This window comes from Lissotriton helveticus, chromosome 8, assembly GCF_964261635.1.
Source record: "Lissotriton helveticus chromosome 8, aLisHel1.1, whole genome shotgun sequence".
NCBI lineage: Eukaryota > Metazoa > Chordata > Amphibia > Caudata > Salamandridae > Lissotriton > Lissotriton helveticus.
This window is the reverse complement of record NC_136069.1, coordinates 148335560-148353040: the sequence shown is the minus strand read 5'-3', so window position 1 is coordinate 148353040 and position 17481 is coordinate 148335560.

The following is a 17481-nucleotide window of genomic DNA, read 5'->3' as shown; positions in this document are numbered from 1 at the left end:
CAAGGATAATTGTGACTGACCAGGCTTTCATTAAATCCTTAACTGCTGGGCCTTTTCTCCCCCAGTGCTGAGCCCCTTTTTGGCAATTTGGGGTAGTTTGCGCTTTGGGCTCCTTTCTTTTTTTCCTACAAGGTAACCATGCCAAATTTGTGTGGCTTTATTCCAACATCCTGTAGATTCTAATGGTACCCAAAGTTTGTGCATTCCTCTTGAGGAGACCAAGAAAATAGGCAAAATATAGCAAACATATGAGGATTTTGAGAAAAACAGGAAAAAGTGCTCCAAATAAAAGTGTCTGTTTTTTATTTAAAATGGCATCAACAAATAGTTTGCTGTGCTAAAGTCACCATTTTCCAAGCTTTCAGGAACATGCAGAGCTGATTAAAAAAACATCTTTTTTTACTATAGTTTTGGCATTTTTCAACGAGGTAGCCCATTTTTCGTATTTTGTGCTCTCAAAGTACTTCTATTTTGTGGTGGAAACCAGTGTGAAACCCATGGTTGAACCAGAAATATTAGAGATTTCTGAAATGTAGACAAGATTCTGATTTCAGCAAGGGGTGATATGTGTAGATCCCACATGGTTTTCCTAAAGAAACTAGCTATTGACATAAAGAAATATTTAAAATGAGTTGGGAAAAACGGCCATTTGTGACAATGTTTTCATCTGTAACCTTTGTCACGATAGCCGATTTACAAAAGCAATATACAAATATATTTGCTAGATAGGATTTGTAGGTTCTCCAAGAGCCATAGGTACCCAAAGCCAACCACTGAGATGCTCAGTAAAATTGTATTTCATTGTGTACCACTATAGACCTATTCATATGGTGAAATATATAAATTGACACCTATGTATTTCTGGAAAAGGCACACGAAAAGGAATTTAAGCAGTGCTTATTTGTACATCTCTGAATTTGCGTGTGCCCATACTAGCATATCATTTGGAGAGTATTTTCAAAATGTCTTCTTTCTTTCATACTGACTTATATTTGGAAGGCATGAATGCAGGGAATTCTAATTGGTAATAACATGCTCTATTACTCTATGCTCACACATGTCTTCCAATAAAAATGGTACCTTGTGTGGGTAAGCCTAGTGCCTGAGAGAGGAAATGGACCAAGCACAACATTTCCACTGAAAACTGGACCTTTTTTCAGGGTGGGTAGCTGCGGGTTTTGGGTCTCAGCTCAGCTGGCACCTAGGGAAAACCTAGCAAACTTGCAAATGTTTGAAATCTGGACACTAGGGGGAGTCCAGTTTGGGGTGACATGCATGGCTCTCACCAAATGTTTTTACCCAAAATGTATTGCAAACCTAAAACTTTGAGTAAAAACACATTTTCCTCATATGTCTGTGAGGAAAGGTCTTCAATCTGCGGGGAGTTGGGAGGGGGGTCAAACTTCCTTTTACCCTGCATTCCCCCATGTCTCTTGATAAAAATGGAATCTCACTTGTGTGGGTAGGTCTAGTTTCTGCGACAGGAAATGGCTGAAAACACAACATGAATATATCATATTATTCCTCCCAATATTGACCTTTTTTTTACAAAGTGGGTAGCTGTGGATTTGTAAAACTGGACACACGGGGAATCCAGGCTGGGGTGACTTGCGTGGTCCTCACTGGTTTTTTTCACCTGGATCCCTTCGAATCTTAAATCTTGACTAAAAAAGCATATTTTCCTCACATTTCTCTGATGGAAAGTTTTGAAATCTGAGGGGAGCCACAAACTTCAGTCTACCTAGAATTTCTCCACATCTCCCAATACAAATGGTACCTCAGTTGTGTGGGTAGGCTTAGTGCCCAAAACACAGCATGGACACATCACATTTTTCCACTCAAAACTGACCGTTTTTTTGCAAGGGGGGTAGCTCTAGATTTTGTGCCATAGCTCAGCCAGCACCCAGAGAAACCTATCACACTTGCATATTTTTTAATAATAGACACCTGGAATCCAGGGTGGGGTGACTTGCGTGGCTCTTACCTGATTTTATTTTTAAACATAATCCTCAAACCTTGGCTAAAAAAAACACGTATTCCCAACATTTCTGCGATGGCAAGTTCTGGAATCTGCATTGAGCCACAATCCTCCTTCCACCCAGCCTCCTGATAAAAATTGTACCTCACTTGTGTGGGTAGGCCTAGTGGCCACAACCGGAAACAGCCCAAAAAGCAACACAGATACAGCATTTTTTCCACTCAAAAATACCCCTTTTTATGCAAAATGGGTGGCTGTGGATTTTAGGCCCTAGTTCAGTCGGCACGTAGGGAAACCTAGCAAACTTGTACATTTTTTTAAAACTAGATACCTGGAGGAATCTAGGGTGGGGAGACTTGCATGGCTCTCTCTGTTCTTTTTACACAGAATCCCTTTAAAACCTTCAAACCTTGACTAAAGAAAAAATAATCCTCACATTTCTGTGATGGAAAGTTCTGGAATCTAAGGGGAGTCACAAATGTCCTTCCACTCAGCATTCCCCTAAGTCTCCAAATAAGTGTGTACTGGGCCCTGTTTGACTGCCTGCAGCATCACCTGTGCTCCGCGCTGCCCCTGATTATCCATATTGTGTACTGGCTGCGCACTTGAGGTGTGGGTTGGCTACACAAGGTGCTGTCAACATCTGACTTCCCTATATAGGTCCCACACTGCTACCAAAAGTCTGGGGTTATAAATCATAACGGCCCCCACAATCAGACCGGCGACACGGAAAGGATGGTAAAAAAAAGACCCTAAGCAGAAACTATTGTATTTCCCGAAGCTTTATGCCCCTGTAGCGTCGGGGGACACCAATAAGGCGGAGGGCGGTCGCGAGGGGCGAGGGGCCACGAACAGCTGAAGCTCCCCACAGCACTGACGCCATTATAGCGGAATTAAGAGTGGGTTTCTGTTCCCTAGATGGTACCGCTTTGACACATTGGAAAAGAGATTAGACACTATGGGAACCAGATTAGACACCCACAAACGTCGCCTAGATACGGCAGAAGGAAGGGTTTCCAATTTGGAAGATGGATCTGCACAATCAGTGAAAAAGCTAGACCGCATGGAAAAAATCTTATAAACAATAGCAATGAAAAATGAAGACTTAAAAGGGAGAAGTTGTCGCAATAACCTTTGCATTCTTGGAACCGCTGAGTACACAAATGCTGGCAGAATGGGTCTTTTTCTAGAATCATTGCTCATGGACCTGTTTGGTAAAGAAGCGTTCACTCCCATGTTCCTTATTGAGAGAGCGCACCCCGTCCTAATCCAGGCGCTCCTCCCAGACCGATCATTGCTAGAATGTTGAACTACCGAGATCGCGATAACAAGCTATGATTATCGCCGGAGATGGGAACATTGTCCTGACAGGGTTTCAAGGTATCGATTTTCCCTGACTTTACCGCAATGGTACAAGAGGCTCAGAGAAGTTTGCGGGAGTAAAAGCCACACTGAAAAACTTGGGACTCAGGTACGGCATGCTGTACCCTGCCCTATTGAGAGTGGGCATAGACGGGAAGACTCGCATTTTGACACATCTGCAGCTGTCCAAGAATTCTATTGTGACTTTAAAAGATTGGGGAGCTCCCAGGCAGGGCGTCAGACTGGTTCATCTCCACCATAGAGTGTCTCGGCTGCCAGCGTGGAACTGTTTACATCAGATTGAGCTGCGCTATGCTAAGTAGAACTGGTGGGCTGCTAATTGGTTTTTGGTACATGGCTTAGAGCACGTAGTTTTTATGGTACATCCACTACTGCACAGTATTCATTTTGGGCAGATTGGTGAGGCGTTGCCTCTCCCCCTCGGTGGTGATCACCTTTAATTGGTTCATTATTAGATTGCATATGTATTTTTGTTTTATTTTTTATTTTACAGAGTTTCATATAGGGCGAACTTGACCCCAATCAGGTATCAGAGTGCTTTACATAGCACCAGTAGCATTACATGAGGACACATTCATTTTTGTTAGGCACCGGGAGATTAAGTGAGTTGCCTAGAATCACAGGCTGTTCAGCGTCATTGCCGAGACTCCAACCCAGTTCCCCAGATTCGAGGCTGACTGCCCTGGCTGGTAAGCCAGCTCCTCTACTCTTTCAATCATATGTATAATCGCTTCATTGGTCATAGAGTTGGAAGTAGAATGATGCAAGTCTCTTATTTGGCAAGGAGATATGTCCCTGTGTTGGGGTTAGCAGGGATGGGTGGGGGGAGGGGGAGTGAGTTTTTACATTTTTATTACAAATCATTGCAATGCCTTTTATATTGTTCATTTCTATGGTACCTAGTTTCTCGCAAGGCACACTTACACATATGGATAGACACTTCTTTTTATGCCATGTGACTGCTTGTCCATGCACTCCGACTTGCCACTCCTTACTTGGAATGTGCGAGGATTGAACAATAATAAGAAATGTAGGCAAGTACTAACGTACTTACAGAGACACCAGATAGGGGTAGCATTCCTCCAGGAGACACACCAGCCCAAAGCCGTGGCGGCTTTGTTTGCCTCATCTTGGGGTCCTCACAATACTTCTCTAACTATAGCTCTTATGCTAGGGGTGCAGCTGTGCTCATTCATAAACGACTTCCATTTCAGCATTCAGTGACAGCAATGGCCATTATGTAATTGTGACAGGACATCTCATGGGGCAAAACATAGCGTTAGTGTGTTTGCGGACGATCCATACTTCTTTAGGACACTCCACACACTACTTCTTCAAACTGACGCAAATTATATATGTATGGGGGGGGACTTCAATCTCCTTTTAGACCCACTTAGGGATGGTACATCCACCTCAACTGACACTAAACCCCGAGCACGCACATCCCTTTTGTTGCTGTGTGAAGACTTGGCCTTACTGGATGTATAGAGTCATTGCCGTCCAGGTGAATGTGCCTATACACATTAATACGCAGGCACCATACCTGGACGCGGTTAGATTATTGGTTGGTGGCCCCCTCATTAGACATCTGGTTCAAGGTGATCCTACATTTGCCCAGAACCCTCTCGGACCATTTACCTGTGCTACTGATCCTCTGAGTCCCTAGACCCGCGGGAAGTGGAAGGCAGTGGAGATTCCCTAGTCAGGCTTTACTCAATTGCGTCTTCAAAGATGAGCTTCGTTAAGCAATAATTTAATGTTTTGATATAAATATTGGTTTGGTCTCATCATGGGCCACACTCTGAGAGGCGTCCAAGGCTTATTCGAGAGGGGTGTGGATCTCTAGGCACGCCGGGGTACTGCGCAACCTCCGCACGAGACTCAAACAGATAGAGTCGCCGCTTGGTGCATTAGACAAGAGTCAATCTTGCATCCAGACCAAGACATATGAAATAGACGGTTAACACTACTCACTGAGTTTAGGGAGTCCGCAGAGCGTGAAACACACTATTTGAGTAACTATGCCACAGCACTACGATGCAGCGAGGGTGAGCCCCCAGGCCGCACGCTAGCGAGATTGCTTCGCCCGTCATCTGGGTGGTCATGTATCACGAAGCTAGAATCCAGACAAGGAAATCTACTCACTGGCACCCCAGAGATTCGTGATGAGGTATTACAAGCAATTGCACACCTCACGTTTAACACAAGATAATGTTGAACGGGATAAGTACCTGGCTGAAGTAGCTGTAGTGTGGTTGGAGAAAGCTATGCAACAATTTCTTGCGGATCCCTTTTCCAAGGACGAGATTATTAGCGCCATAGAAGACATCAATGGCTCTATAGCTCCAGGTTCAGATGGGTTCACAGGAGAATTCTACAAAGCATACAAGGAAATTCTCGCCCCACATTTAATGGAAGTTTATAATGAGGCTCTGGAAAATCTGCTTCTTCCTCCCACTTTGCGCGAGGCGGTAATTATACTGCTGCCAAAGCCAGGCAAAGATCTGTCCTTGTGTGGCTCATACAGGCACTTGTCTTCATTGAATTTAGATTAGAAAATACTCGCCAAAATGATAGCACTAAGCCTAGCCCTGTTACTTGACCAGATAATATCACGGGACCCTTTTTGTCATTATAAATAGGATTGACCCACAGATGCCCGCTGTAGCGGTGCTGTTAGACACCGAAAAGGCGTTTGACGCCTTGGAATGATCTTTTTTCCTAGCTGTTATGAGGAAGATGGGCATGCCAAAGGGCTTTATTGCACTTACAGCTCTACTTTATATTTCTCCCACTGCCCGGCTTAGACTGAACGGAACACTCTCCCCCCAATTTAAACTGTCGCGAGGCACCAGGCAGGGCTGGCCATTGTCCCCCTTGCTGTTCATAATTGCCTTGGATCCGTTGGTCAGACACCTGCAGGAGAAACATCTGCACCGTGGTCTGCAGTTTACTACGGGTCCCTTATTAATATCACTATATTGCGGACGATGTAGTCTTGTACATGCCAAAACCACAAGAAAATTTAGAACATCTAATCAGAGAAATAATAAGTTTTGGCAATTTCTCTGGGTTAGCCATTAACTGGAGTAAGTCCGAGATATTGACATGGTGTGAGGGTACCACCAAATATCTAGGGATCCAGTTGCAAACAGAGGCCGAGCAAGTGATCCGTCTGAATTACGGACCAGCTGTCTACGATCTGGAGCAACAGGTGGAGCTTTGGATTCAGCTACCTCTTACGTTAGCTGGCAGGGTGGCAATAATCAAAATGATAGTGCGCCTTAGATTCTTGTACTTATTCCAAAACATACCCATCCTGCTCCCCAATAAATTCTTTCTTACACTGCGCTCGCATCTCATTAGACTTGCTTGGGGCAGGAAACACCCCAGGGTCTGCTGGGAGGTTTTGACCCTTCCATATGAGAGAGGCGGCATGGGCGTCCCGAATTTTCAGATTGATTACTTGGCTGCGCAATGTAGCTTGACAAATACTGATGGTATCATCCAGATGCACGAATCCCTTATTCTAAGCTTGAGGCTGACTTGGTTAGCCCGGCCCCATTAAACACGATCCTTCCCAAAGGGTTCCCTAGAGACCCTGTTGATATACAAACAGTCTCCACGACCAGTTGGGCAGGGCGTAAGCTCACCACGCTAACCGGGGGTCACAAGTTGTACTCGTTGACCATCCCGCTCACAAACAATCCATGGGTTCCGATCACCGAGGGGAACAAAAAAATGTCCAAAGAACAATGGTTAAATATGCACTGCACACCTTCGGGGACCTATTCCCATGTGGTCATATGTTTCACAGTGAGGAGGATGCCAGGTTTCTAGATACGTCCTTTATGGATAAATTCACACTTAATAGATTGTGATGCGCACTCTGGGTGCTGTTGCCTGAATTTTCGCTAGAACCAGAATCCTTTCTACCACTGACAACACTGATCACTAGCACACATGGTGACCACTTAGTCTCTAAATTGTACAGAACCTCCATGGCCTTGTTGCCCGCAAGAGACACTAGAATTTGTGTGGTTTGGGAATGGGACCTAGGACACCCTATAGATGACACTCAGTGGGCTTTCTGCTGTTCACAAATTAAGGAAGTCTCAATGAACAGCAAGCATAAGTTGTTGCACTTCAAGTTCCTATGGAGAGCTTACATGTCTCCCATGCCACAAGTAGCCCTTTTGGGTTACGTTCGGAATATCCCCAAACAGCTACGTCGATACACCCCAATATCTTTATTATTAGCGAAAAGGGAAATAGCAGTAGTCTGGGGGTGCAAGTGCATCCCCACTGTCAAGGCGGGGTTAAATAGCCTTATTTACTGCAACACCAACATTGATCTGTTCTCCACCTCGATGCCTGGAACCTCTGGGCCTAGGGACATATGAGGGTCTTTGAAACCCTACCTGCTAGAAAGTGCTGAACTCTCTTCACCACAAATGCTATCTGGAATAACGCCAACTGGGGTTGGTTGAGTTAACCAATGTTCCAGCAAAATACGTTTGCTTGGATTCCCCCCGGTGGGCAGTAACTACACAATAAAGTAACAGTTGTCTTGTCAAAGTTTGGAGGGGACGTTCAACTTAGACGGTTGTAGAGTGTCAAATGTACGTTATGTTAAGTTCCTTTATCGTATCAAAGTGTTGCTTTGTGTACTTGTACCTGCATACTTGTATTATCGGAAATGGTAAATAAAGTTTTTTAAAAAAAGGCTCCAAATAAAAATGCAACTTCAGTTGCGTGGTTAGGCCAAGTGCCCATCCTTTGCAAACCTCAAACTTTGACGAAAAATACACATATTCCTCACATTTCTGTGATGGTAAGTTCTGGGTCCCATGGGGTGTCACAAATTTCCTTCTACCCAGCATTCCCCTAACTCTCCCAATGAAAACTTGTGTGGGTAGGCCTAGTGCGAAGGACTGGAAATGGCTCAAAACGTAGCATGAATACATCACAATTTCCTCAGAACTGCCCCTTTTTAGGTCTCGCCTACACAGCGCCCATGCGCTGCTTATGCAAAAATACCTTTTCCTATTGCCATGGCTTTTCAGCCAAACACTTGCACGCGTCCCATTGCCTTCAATGGCAACACGTGCACGTTGTTTTTTTTAACCTTAAGGCAAGGCGCGAGTGCGGCATTAAGAGGTGTTTTCGGTAGTCCCGGGTCGCTAAGCAGAGCCCGCAAATGTTCCTTCAGGCATGCTTTGCTATACGATTAGGCCAGACGCAGTGGCCCTCATCACTTCCGGGTCTCGGTTTGCAGCTGCCGCTAAACAGAGCTGTTTTCAGCGGTGCCCTAACCTGGCCGTAGTTTGACCCTCCCGGATTGGCTGGCTGCAGAGCACTGCAGAGTTGGGGCTTTTGACCAGAGTTTTCCCGCTGTGTTTTGTCTTGCTGATTGAATGATGAACTTCATATGTTGCATCCTGCTTTGCTTTGGTTTTGCGCGCGCTTGTTTATAGGGGGGATCGTTGGACCAAGATCAGGCAGGGATTGTTTCGCACCAAGGTAAGAGAAACCTCGCAGTGTTTTTTTTTTGTTAGGCGTAGGTGACCAAATGTAGAATTCCCTCCAGCTCAAGCCAAGAAGAGGTGGTGAAGTTCTGTTGTTCACGCTCGTCTCGGGCACTGGTCATCTCTGGTGCGGGCCCCCACTTTCTGCACAGGAGTGAGGTAGTTTGGTATTGCCTGTGAGGTGTTATGGGAGGTGCTCGTCGTGGGAGGTGAGAGGGGTGTCGATAACGCTTTTCCTATGATGGTGTAGGTTGGGCACGTTGGCATTTTGTTTTCTGTTATCAGGTTGGCAGGGTGAGGGTCTGGGGCATGTTAGTGTTTTTGGGTGTCGGTTGCTTGTTATACTTTGGCCTTAAGTAGGTGGTGTGTTTTAAAGGGTTTCAGGGGAAGGATGGGTGGTACGTGTGCATGCGTATGTGTGTTTATTTTAGCGTGTGAGTTTGGGTGTGTACGTTTTTTGTGTGCATCTGCTCGTGAATGCGTTTGCACCCGAGTGTGATTTAGTTGCATGAGTGGGATTGGGGGCAGGAATTCGTGTTGTTTGTACTCAGTTTACATTGTAATGGTCTTTCTGCTCATAAGATGTTTTCCTTGTGAGGCGGGGCAAGATGTATGTAATGCTTTTGTAAGAAAGGGGTTGGGGTAGAAACGGCATATGTGCCCCTTTAAATAGTGCTCACACAGCGGGGGTGCCACACAGCGGGGGCCTCCTGCGTGCGATGGGGGAGAGATGGGGGGCATAAGGGAAGTGAGGTGACTCCCAGCTCTGCCGTGGGAGATGGGTCTACACGCGCACACGCACGCACACATACCATACCTCACCCTTTTGAAGGTTCTTCCCCCATGCTTCCTTCATTTGTCACAATGTACTTTCTTGTTCTCCTTTGCCCGAATCTGCCTCTGTCTCCTTAGCTCTGGGTCAAAGTTAGATGTTGGAAAGTAAGCCCTGGTATCCAAAATGAGGGTCGGTGCTCACTACCTTTAACGCCAGCTTAAATGCAATCCTGGCAAAGCAAACCCTCGCATCCGGGTCCCTCTGGCCGGTTTACAATGGTAGTATATTCTGAGGCACGAGTTTAGCACAGCGCGGAGCATAAACATGGATCAAGATGCTTCTTAAACCCAATGTAAGAGGATGAGCTTTAAATATAATCCATTTTATTAATGTGGCTGGCATGCCGCTGGCTCTGGGAGCAGCGGCACAACATGGCACGGCCCGCTCTCCAAAAACTCCAGGGCCCACTGTCATGTGCTGGCCAACCCTAACTGTTCAGCTGTCTTAACCTCCGCCGGGCTCATTGCTGCCCGAGGTGCCAGAGGTCAATTCACACCAGTCCCCGCGGTGTCATAGCGGTGAACCCTGCCTGTGTTTGGGGCGCTGTGCGTCTCTCGGCACATACTTCCCGCTGTATGAGTACTTGTCCACACCAGGCCCTGCGATGTGTGTCATTGGGGTGACCCCTGCCTGGAGTGCGTTGGCCTATCTGTGTGTAGGGTGCTGGTGTGCCACTGTTTGACTGTCTGTCCACACAAGGCCCTGTGGTTTGTGTCATTGGGGTGACCCCTGTGTGGAGTGCGGTGGGCAAAGCAGTCTCTCCGTGTGTGGTGTTTATCTCAGCATGTTTCACAGTGTTTGGCTGTTTGTCACTGCAGGATGCTTACACATCCAGACCCTGCCATCCACCCTGCAGCCTGTACAGGCACCCTGGCATTCTGTCCACCCGCCCCCCTCACTGCCCCATTTACTGCCCTGGTCTCTGTAGCACATGGCAGAGCGTTGTATAAGTGGTGGCAGAGTGGTTTCACTGCTAGCGCCCAGCCCTACAAACACCAGGCTGTGTGTAGTTGCAGAGATACAAGTCTACCTGTAGTTCATACTCCTCTGCTGTGTATTGCCCTCCACCCCCCCATTGGAGTCTGCATGGTTCTTAGCACAGACCCTACCATTTTATACACACTTCTCCAACCCCTGTCCTGCTGTACGTGGAAAACTCCTCAAGAAGAGTGTAGGGGCACAGCTGGGCCCCGGCCACATCACTACAGTGTTTGTGTGTCTGTGGGAGGGGGCGGGGTGGTACATCCCTATGGATGGGCACCTAAAGAGGAGCTTTTCTGAACCTCACAGGGAGCTCGGTGGGCGGGGGTCAAGTAGCTGTGTGTCTTCGCCCCCACTTGAGGTTGCACACAGCACACTAATGTGGCAGGGTTCGGACTGAGCTTCTCCACATAGCAGGCCGTGACCTCTGGTAGTCTGTATGTACCTACGTCTGTGTGGACGTTAATGTATGTATACAGTAAAAGGTGCGCCTTGCGGACCCCTTGACCTCTGCAGTACAGGCCGACAGGTACTTCCATACTTCGAGCAGGGATCACCACAAAGCAGTTTGAATGTGTGGGGCAAGTGACATCACTCACAATCTTCTGACCCGTGAAGAGGGACTGACTAGTACCTCTGTGCCCCGGCCGCCAACACTTCAGTTCTGGGTTTGGTGTGATTTTGGATTCTAGAGTGGCTCTTCATCTTCCCAATCTTCTCGCCTTTGGGACCTTATAAGTGTTTAGCCATGCAACAGTTGATATTGTTGCACCAAGGATATTGTGCTGCATAACGAAATACTTATAAGGTCCCAAAAGCGAGACCTATTGGCTATGCCAATGCTTGTTTTGCAAAGTAGACAGCTGTGGATTCTGGGCCCTACCTCAGCCGGCACCTCAGAAAGCCTAGCAAACTTGCATATTTTTTAAAACAAGACACCTGGAGGAATCCCGGGTGGGGTGATTTGTATGGGTCTCATTGTTTTTTTTCACCAAGAATCTAAAACCTTAACTTAAAAAAACACATTTTCCTCACATTTCTGTGATGGAAACTTATGGAATCTGTGGGGAGAAACAAACATCCTTCTACCCAGCATTTTCCCAATTCTCACAATAAAAATGGTGCCTCACTTGTATGAGTAGGCCTAGTGCCCGCGACAGGAAACAGCCCAAAGCACAACATGGGTACATTACATGTTTCCACTCAAAACTGACCCTTTCTTTGCAAAGCAGGTAGCTGTGGATATTACACACTAGCTCAACTGGCACCTAAAAATAACAGCAAGTTTGCACAATTCAACTATGGGAGTCCACGTTGGGGTGACTTGCATGGTTCTCACACGTTTTTTTAACCGCGAAGCCCTTGCAAAGCTCAAACCTTGGCAAAAAAATACACATATCCTCACACTGCTTTGAGCCCGACCCTATTTAACATCTTCATGACCCCTTTGGCGGCTCTGGCGGAGTCTTGCGGGGCCCGGATCGTGTCCTACGCTGACGACACTCAGCTCCTCTTCTCCTGTGAGAGGGGAGGAGATTTTAATGGGGAGAGCATCCGGGAGTGCCTTGGGGCTGTCTTCAGATGGTTTAATCTGGGTGGCCTCAAGTGCAACCCCGAGAAATCTGAGGTGCTCTTCTTCGGGTGTACGTCTGAGCCTGACTGGCATGACTGGTGGCCTATAGGCATGTCTCCCCCTTCTGCTCCATCTGCAGTGGCCAAGAATCTGGGTGTCAAGATGGACAAGGGTCTGTCAATGAGAGCCCAGATTCTGGGGGTGACGGGCACCTGCTTTGGTCTCCTGAAGGTATTAAGGAAGTTTCTACCCCTGTTATCGGAAGAACACCGGAAACTGACTGTGCAGGCTCTGATCGGGTCCAGGTTGGACTATGCCAACGTCCTATACCTGGGCCTGCCGGAGTATCTGCTACAGCGCCTTCAGGTGACGCAAAATGCGGCGGCGAGAGCCATCTATGGTCTTAATAGGCGAGCTAGGGCGTCATGCCTCTTGCAGGCCTTGCACTGGCTGCCTATTCGTAAGCGCATTATCTTTAAGACGCTGACTCTGACCTATAAGGCCCTACACTCTGGAGGTGCGAAGTACCTCCAAAGGAGAGTGTCCTTTTATCAACCGGCACGGGCACTTAGATCAGAGTCACAGTTTCTGGCAGTTGTACCGCGTATTCAAAAAGCCCGCATTGGGGGTCGCTCCTTTGGTCTGCGTGCCCCCCAGCTGTGGAATGCTCTGCCACTGACACTTCGTGGTGCCACGAGTTTACTGGCTTTCAGGAAAGGTCTTAAAACCTGGCTGTTTACTTTATAGGTTTCTTTTTTGGTTTATCACATCTTTGTTTTGCTTTGTTGTCGTGTTGTGTTACCTACTGTAGGTCTCGCTGTGAAAGCGCCAGGATACTCTTTTTGAGTCGCTGTGCGCTATAAAAATAAAATGTAACATAACATAACATAACATGCTAAGTTGTGGAATCTGCTGGGAGCTCCAAAATTTCTACCGCCCTGAGTTCCCACATGTCCGCCAATAGGAACGGTACCCCACTTGTGTGGGTGGGGCAAAAGACCATGACACAAAAAGCCCTAAAGAGTTATATTGATAGATAAGCAATAGTGATAGCTCTATTTGGGACTGTGCTGTGGCCCCACTCGCACAATCATACAAGGAATCCCATTGACCTTATTTTGATCATTTCTGTCACAGACCCTAGGCCCAGCCACACAACTAGGGCAGCATTTGTATCGGCACATGTGTGGCTAATGGTAGATAGTAGACATTTTGGCGATTCTTGTGGATTCGGATATTTCCATCACAGAAATGTAAGGACAAAGGATAATTTGTGGCAAAGTTTGATGTTTGAAGGACATTGTGGGTAAAAGAACCTTGTGGAATCCTTACAAGGCACACCACCCTGGAATCCCCTGGTTATCTGGTTTAAAAAATGTCTGTGGTTTGTAGGTTTGCATTTGTGGCGCCACAGCAGCACGGCCCAAATACTGCAGCTCGCCCTATTGCTTATCTCTCAAAGGAGCGGTTTAGGGCCTTTTGTATTGTGGTCTCTTGGCCCACCCCCAGAAATGGAGTACCATTCTTATTAGGAGACATGTGGGAACTCAGAGTGGTAGAAAATGTGTGACTGCCCACAGATTCCAAAACTTTCCATCACAAAAGTGTTAGTAAAATGTGTGCTTTTACTTTTTTTTTTTTACCAAAGTTTGATCTTTGCAATAGCTTCTGAGAAAAATTACCTAATGTGAGCCACACAAGTCATGCAGTTCTGGACTCCCCTGTTTGTACAATTTTAAAAAATGTGCAGGTGAGAGAGCACCATTTAAAGTGAAATTTGTAGGGGTGCAGCATATGTACAAGTAGTCAGCACCCGAATATGTAGAGGCCTGTTAATCATGTTTAGATGCAAATGTATGAGAGAGTACTAAAGTAAATTGGTATATATTGATTTGCTTAAAGTAGAAAATGCATTTGCTGTTTAAGGTTGGAGGCCTAGCGAGCTGAGAAGGAGGAATGCAATGTAAAGCGTTGGGCCTATAAAACAAGCAGTGGCTTAGTTCCTTTGGAATTGGTGTAGGCTTGTTGGAGAATGCCTAGCTTGACATATAACTGTAGAAATGATTTATAACTGACCTTTATAAAATGTTGCAAAATCCGTAGACTGTGAGCTGCTTACGAATATTCCTTTGCAGGCGCCTCATCGAGCAGATAGTAGAGTAGAAGGGCCCATTGTGTGTGTATGTTAGGATTCTAGACCCAGACATGGAGGAGTAGACCCGGAATTCAAGGAGGCAACTTGAAAGGATGAAGAGCCTGAGACCCAAGGACGGCCGAACGGACGAGGATGGATCCACGCCATATGGAATTTTACAGACCCCAACGCCTTTTAGAGGGGCGTTCCTATAGGCGTGTCATTAACATTGTGGGGTTTCGTATTAGGGACAGCACCCCGAGGGTGGAGACAGAGCAGATGGCTGAGGAGCTAGAGTGAGCGGTCGCATGGGCAAGGAGCTTAGCCGCAATGATGGAAATTCTAGTCTAAGAGAGAAGGTGGCGAACTTCTTAGGAAGTCACCACGGCTGACACCTTTTGGTTAGGTTGGACTATTGCTGAGTAGGGATGTCATCTAGCATAGAGTAGGGACAGACTAATCTGAATTTATGTCTTATATCTTGATGAGTACCAGAACTCAAGTCATAGCTATTCTGTTTAGTTTAATGATTCTGGAATTGATTCTCGTTCTGTTCATTAGCCGGTTGAGACTTTTCCGTAGGATTATGTTTGTATTAGTACCTGTTTACCTTCTGAACCTCTTGCTGAGGTGCCTGTATCTCCAGTTATTTTTGGTTATGTAATAAACCTTTTAAACTCAGTCTTTAGTCAGTGGTTCTTTGGGGGAAGTAATTTGGCCTGTCGGAAATTGAACTGTTTAGTGTGATTAGATTACCTATTTTCTCTATGACAGGTAAAAAGGTCCAGTCGACCTGTGACGGGATTCTGGAGAATGGTAAGCAGACTCTAGAGGTGAAATCCCGCCTTTTCAGTTGGTAGCAATTTAGGATGGTTTATCTTCTGGAGTAAGGGGAATCTAGAAGTAGGTTGAGATTTCCCCGAGGCCCATAGAGAAGAACATGAAGAGTGTCCAGAGAGTCACAGACGGAGGATGGCGTTCCACGGAAACTGACGGAGAGTAACAGTGCGGCAGAAAGCAGCAGGTCGGAGGAGAGTGAGTATGAAAAGGGTCATGCGTTGCTAGATTGCGGTGTTACGTTGTGTCATTGTGTTGTAATGTTTTGCGGAGTTGAATGCCTGTAGTGTGAAAGGAGATCAGGTTGTGAGCGCGCGCAACCGGTGAAAATCTTAAACTCAAAGAGAGCTTAAGTGGTTCTGGTGTATCGAACATCCAAAGTAATTGTCGACTGTTGTGAAAGGGGGTCATGAGGTACCATTGATCGCCCGAAGGAGTGTGTAGGTAACGGACGCTGGTCGGAAGTTACCGGGTGTTGAACAGTTGAGGTGATTGTCTGTTCGCTCGCGGACAGGCATTTGCCGGGAAAGGTGACAATTACAGTTAGACTGTGGCCGTACAGTCAAAGAAGTGGTTGCTTGGTCGGAAGTAATCATTTCTAGTGTATGATTGGGACGCATGCGTGACCGGCGAGACATCGGAGAAAGGAGGGGAACTGCTGCGAAACGGAGGCGAGTGACGTCAGAAGGAGCCGCGCTGTGATAGGGCGGTTAGTGTGGAGCCGCGCTGTGATAGGGCGGTTAGTGTGAAGCCGCGCTGAGATTGGTGGATTGTCATCAGGAAGTAAACGAGGATTGTAAACAAGGAAACGTTGTAGGTTTCATCATGAAATGTTTTAAAGTATTGCGGAAATGTTTCAAAGGAGAGAACAAGATAGAACCTCGGGGCAGGGAGGAGGCTCCACCCGAGGATACTCCAGCTTATTATATGGCAGCGAACGTTGGGTTGCATACCATATTGTGGCTTGATAATTGGTGTAAGATGACTGATGGAAATGAGGAATTGACTTTTCCTAAATATGGAACGTTTAGACTAGAAGTGCTTTACCAGTTGAAAGCGATTATGGCTGCATTGCGACCTTTGCCCAGACCAACACAGTTTGAAGCGCTAAATGCATGGATCAGGGCAGCCCACGACAGGAACAGAGACAGGAGACAGGAAAGAGTAAAACGATCGGTAAGGGCGGTTCAAGAAGCGAGATGGGATGCCATGGAAAAGAGGTGGAGGGTACAGACCATTGCAGTAGATAAGTTGTATCCATTGCTGGAAAGTACAGGGGATGGGCAGAAAAAGAGCACAGAGGATGAAGACAGTGAGACGGACAACAGCCTAATAGAGAGACTGTTGACAGAAAGGCCACCCCCATACAATCCAGTGCTAGAGGGAACGCAACCATCGAGAAAGCACTTGGAAGCCCCAACAGGGGAAGGCGGAGTTCCAATGGGGAATGGATGGGAAACCCCAGGGGACAAGTTTACCCCAGATAAGGGAGAAAAGGCACCCCCACCCTCACCGGTAGCGAGAGTAGTGGGAAGATTTACAGTACAGAAGGTACGGGTGGAAGATGGTGTCCATTCTCAGAAACTGCCAGATGCCCTTACAGTACATGTTACCATAGGTCCCATAGTATCAGTGTACAATCCAGAACAGACCCATAATGAGAGTACACCCCAGATGGGGAGTGAGAAGAGTGCAAGCGATGGCAGAACGCAGGTGACAGATGGGTGGAAGACATTACCTAGACCTGTAGAACGGAGCACCCCTTTGGTAACATCGGCAGACCCTTCGGAAGACAGAGGGGGTTGGAGGGGATCGATGGATCTGAGAGGAGCAAGGCCGAAGTCGATGAGGGAGTTAAGGCCAGATTTGAGAACTTGGGAAACAGTTGTGGATACCCAGAGCGACAGGTCAAGGAATGTGTTTGGGTCAGAGAACGAAGAGAATAGGATGGTTTCTCACTGTGCAGCTAGCGAAAGCAGACAAGAATGGGAACGCGGAGGTGTGGGAAGCAGGGGTACATCCCACCACACCTCTGGAAACAGCAGGCAGGAGTGGGACTGCGAGACCTGTGAGGGTAGAAGAGGTCCTCCTAACACACCTGAAGAGAACAGAAGAGAGAGTCAGAACGGCAGCGGGAGGGACTCTAAGGAAACTTCTAGCCAAGGCACACTGAGAGCGGCAATAAAGGCAAGAAGGTTAGACGTGCTGAGACTAAAGTCAGAAGTAGAGGAA